The 5,000-nt window shown below is 42.4% G+C and overlaps 1 pseudogene; it reads left to right on the forward strand.

The window, feature by feature from the left end:
- The first annotated feature begins 2,169 nt into the window (after window positions 1–2,169).
- LOC138461095 (U2 spliceosomal RNA) lies at window positions 2,170–2,340 on the forward strand (annotated as a pseudogene).
- Window positions 2,341–5,000: the final 2,660 nt, after the last annotated feature.

Genomic DNA, 5,000 nt, shown 5'->3' on the forward strand with positions numbered 1-5,000 from the left:
GAGCAGCAGTCTTTCAGGCAAAGCTTTTGTGGGCATCGCTTCTCGGCCTTTTGGCTATGATCAAGTGTCGGGATTCACCTTAGCTGGCTTGCCCAGTCCAAGGTAGACTCCTTTTACAGCTGGTCTCCCTGACCTTCGGGTCAGGGAGTGGGCTACTGATCATGCCTTGAAGGGCCGGAGAATCTTTCGGGCTGGACGTGTTTTGAGTGGAAGATTTGAAGGGGTACGTATCAGGAGTCCCCCCCAGCATGGCTGAAGCATCGCGTGTTCTACCGCCGGCGACGCAGCTGAGATATTCGATTCGGATTGCTGTCCAAAAGGATTTCCAAGAAGTAAAGGATTTCGACTATGTTGTTAATAAGGTACTTTTTGAGGCTTTACAAATAGACAGAGACAAAATTTATTGTATGCAAGAGCATAGGAACGCTTGCATGTATGATATTACTTTTGTAGACGAAGTCTCTTCCTTGAGTGCGTATGAAGTGTACAAAATGGAAAAGAAGAACAATAATATTTTGGAAGGTGTTTTGGTGGAGCTTTGTTTCGTCCGACAAACTGTTCCATTAATTGTGCATATGTACAATCCATTCGTGTCAGTAGAGAAAATTACTAATTGGTTATTGCATTATTGTGAAGAAGTGAAAGGAGGTCAAATGCAAAGGAACAAATTTGGATATTTTAACGGTGATCGGAGATTTGTTGTAGTGTTAAAAAAACATCCAGAAGGCATTGGAGGTTTATGTCACCCCCCGGGGGTGTTTAAGATTTTGGAACAGAATGGGTATCTGTATTACCCCAACCAGCCGGTGTTCTGTAGGTTTTGTCGACAGTTTGGACACACAAAACGAGATTGCCCGAAAGATAAATGTTGGAATTGTGGTAAATCGAACCATAAATTGATGGAATGTGATCAGACACTACTGTGTACTGTTTGTAATACGGAGGGACATGTTGCAGTGACATGCCCGACGACTAGGCGTACATATGCACAAGCTACTAGTGAAGGTGGTTTTTTCAGAGGGGATCGTGCAGTTGTGATGAATCCGATTAACACATTGGAAGATTTAAGGAAGGAAGAGAAGTTGGTTGAAAATGTGGATATAGTACGAGTGGAAGATGTGGAAAACATTGTAGCAGTAGATGAAGAAGAACTTGAAAAGGGAATAGATGAAGATGAAATTGTTCAAGCAGCCAGTGGAAGTGAAGTGGCAGATGAAAAGGGGGCTGAGAAGAAAAGTGGAATGAAAGTTGCTCAAGTAGTCGGTGGAAAGTATGAGGAACAGTTTTCTTGGATGTATGGAGAAATATTACCGAATAGTGAAATTAGGGAAAAATTGGAAAGATTTCCAGAGTTTTTTTATTATGGAAAAGCTTTGTCTTCTGAGCGGGAGGAATTGATTTTGAACGGTTATATAAAACATCGGATTGACAAGAAAGAAAAAGACTGTGATTTCCAACAGCATCGACATGATTTCAGATTATATCGGGATTATCAACGGAAGTGTTTTCAGTTGATGGATGCCAGGGAGTTGGAGAGTAAAATAAATGCTTTAAATCCTGTGATAGGGGTTAGTTCGGCTGGACAGGATTTAGTGGTGCTCCCGTCTTTGACACCACACGTCAAGAATCTTTTGGAAAGGGAAAGAGTGGTTGTTCAACAAGTTGATTTGCAAGTACGTACTGCCGTTCAGGGAGTGAAAACGTCGAATAAGTATGGGGTTTTACAATCTGGGTCGGATAGTGAAAAGGATGAGGAGGTGGAGAATCAGTTGTTACAGAAGGGGATTGAGCGAAAGTCAAGAAGGCGGAAATCTGATCGGAGTCGGTCAGCCATTAGAGATGGGAAAGCATCTTTTAAATAAGTTCTGAAATGGGGAAAGAAGATAAGAGAAGAAAAGAGAAAATTCTGTTGAGCAAAATTTGTATTTTTATGTGGCAGCAGAAAAATTGGAGACTTTTAATATCCTAGATTTTGGTTTTTTGAACCTCTGAAATAGAGGAGAAGAGAATAAATTATAAATGTAGTTATACGTTTTTTTTTTGATTGGCCTTTTTTGATTTGACATTTTTTGATTTGGTCTATTTTTCTTTTTTCCTGATTTTCAAAAAATTGGAGGTTTGGGACGGTTAAAGGGGTGATGAGGAGACCGAAAAAAAAAAAAAAAAAAAAAAAAAAAAAAAAAAAAATCTGTTCTTATCAGTTTAATATCTGATACGTCCTCTATCTGGGGACCATATATTAAATTGATTTTTGGAACCGGGAGATGGAATGGGAGCTTGCTCTGTCCACTCCACGCATCAACTTGGTATTGCAGTACCTCCAGGACTGGTGCACTTCCCCACTTGGGGAAAACAATGCTGTGAAAAAGAAAGACTGAGCAATTCTTGAAAGAAGAGCACTTTGCAATATTTTTTTGTTTAAATGTGTTTTTTTTTTCCAGTGTTTCGGAAAAGGTGCTGTTGTGTCACGGGAGGAAAAAAAAGTCTGCCCTTTTTGCTTGCTTTTCACAGGAGCTGCAAAGCAAGGCAAAGGAGCCAGCCAGCCAGCCAGCAGCACAAGGAGGAGATGGGGGACACTGTCCTTGCCCTGCCTCACCCCTGAAAGGCCCCGAACGGCCCCGAACAGCCAAGCCTTATCTGAGGGGGACGCACTTGGGGGAGCATCTCCTGGGCAGCTGAGGGTGACTTTCGGCCGCTAGGTGACGGGGCCAGTGCCAGGCCGGGCTGCAGCTTGGCTGGGTGGAGCTCTGCAGCCTGTGTCTGGCCGTCTCGCACCAGGCGCTGTGGGACCCATGGAAATCTTGGGGCGGAGCCATGCAAAATATGCTTACCATACCGCCGGGCATGCTGGTCATGCAAATGCTATTCTTGGCCGAGGAATCTGGGGCTCTGCCGCAGAGCGTTGCTCCGAGTCAGCAGGGGAGCTGCCGAGCAGCAGTCTTTCAGGCAAAGCTTTTGTGGGCATCGCTTCTCGGCCTTTTGGCTATGATCAAGTGTCGGGATTCACCTTAGCTGTCTGGCTTGCCCAGTCCAAGGTAGACTCCTTTTACAGCTGGCCTCCCTGACCTTCGGGTCAGGGAGTGGGCTACTGATCATGCCTTGAAGGGCCGGAGAATCTTTCGGGCTGGACGAGTTTCGAGTGGAAGATTTGAGGGGGAACGCGTCGGAGGACTCCCCCAGCATGGCTGAAACATCCCGTGTTCTACCGCCGGCAACGCAGTTGAGATATTCAGTTCGGATTGCTGTCCAGAAGGATTTCCAAGAAGTGAAGGATTTCGACTATGTTGTTAATAAGGTACTTTTTGAGGCTTTACAAGCAGACAAAGACAAAATTTATTGTATGCAAGAGCACAGGAACGCTTGCACGTATGATATTACTTTTGTAGACGAAGTCTCTTCCTTGAGTGCGTATGAAGAGTATAAAATGGAAAAGAAGAATAATAGTATTTTGGAAGGAGTTCTGGTGGAGCTTTGTTTCGTCCGACAAACTGTTCCATTAATTGTGCATATGTACAATCCATTTGTGTCAGTAGAGAAAATTACTAATTGGTTATTGCATTATTGTGAAGAAGTGAAAGGAGGTCAAATGCAAAAGAACAAATTTGGATATTTTAACGGAGATCGGAGATTTGTTGTAGTGTTAAAAAAACATCCAGAAGGCATTGGAGGTTTATGTCACCCCCCGGGGGTGTTTAAGATTTTGGAACAGAATGGGTATTTGTATTACCCCAACCAGCCGATGTTCTGTAGGTTTTGTCGACAGTTTGGACACATGAAACGAGATTGCCCGAAAGATAAATGTTGGAATTGTGGTAAATCGGACCATAAATTGGTGGAATGTGATCAGACACTATTGTGTACTGTTTGTAATATGGAGGGTCATGTTGCAGTGACATGCCCGACGACCAGACGTACATATGCACAAGCTACTAGTGAAGGGGGTTTTTTCAGAGGGGATCGTGCACTTGTGAAGAATCTAATTAATACATTGGAAGATTTAAGGAAGGAAGAAAAGTTGGTTGAAAATGTGGATACAGTACGAGTGGAAGATGTGGAAAACGCTATAGTAGTAGATGAAGTAGAACTTGAAAAGGGAATGGATGAAGAAGAAATTGTTCAAACAGTCAGTGGAAGTGTAGTGGATGAAAAGGAGGCCGAGAAGAAAAGTGGAATAAAAGTTGCTCAAGTAGTCGGTGGAAAGTGTGAGGAACAGTTTTCTTGGATGTATGGAGAAATAGTACCGAATAGTGAAATTAGGGAAAAATTGGAAAGGTTTCCAGAGTTTTTTTATGATGGAAAAGCTTTGTCTTCTGAGCGGGAGGAATTGATTTTGAACGGTTATATAGAATATCGGATTGATAGGAAAGAAAAAGACTGTGATTTCCAACAGCATCGACGTGATTTCAGACTATATCGGGAGTATCATCGGAAGGTTTTTCAGTTGAAGGATGCCAGGGAGTTGGAGAGTAAATTAAATGCTTTACATTCTGTGAAAGGGGTTAGTTCGACTGGACAGGATTTAGTGGTGCTCCCGTCTTTGACACCACACGTCAAGAATCTTTTGGAAAGGGAAAGAGTGGTTGTTCAACAAGGTGATTTGCAAGTACGTACTGCCGTTCAGGGAGTGAAAACGTCGAATAAGTATGGGGTTTTACAATCTGGGTCGGATAGTGAAAAGGATGAGGAGGTGGAGAATCAGTTATTACAGAAGGGGATTGAGCGAAAGTCAAGAAGGCGGAAATCTGATCGGAGTCGGTCAGCCATTAGAGATGGGAAAGCATCTTTTAAATAAGTTCTGGAATGGGGAAAGAAGATAAGAGAAGAAAAGTGAAAATTCTGTTAAGCAAAATTTGTATTTTTATATGGCAGCAGAAAAATTAGAGACTTTTAACATCCTAGATTTTGGTTTTTTGAACCTCTGAAATAGAGGAGAAGAGAATAAATTAGAAATGTAGTTATACGTTTCTTTTTTTTGATTGGCCTTTTTTTGATTTGACATT

The sequence above is a fragment of the Ambystoma mexicanum genome, chromosome 1p (genome assembly GCF_040938575.1).
Source record: "Ambystoma mexicanum isolate Mex_15411 chromosome 1p, UKY_AmexF1_1, whole genome shotgun sequence".
In the NCBI taxonomy this organism is placed as follows: domain Eukaryota; kingdom Metazoa; phylum Chordata; class Amphibia; order Caudata; family Ambystomatidae; genus Ambystoma; species Ambystoma mexicanum.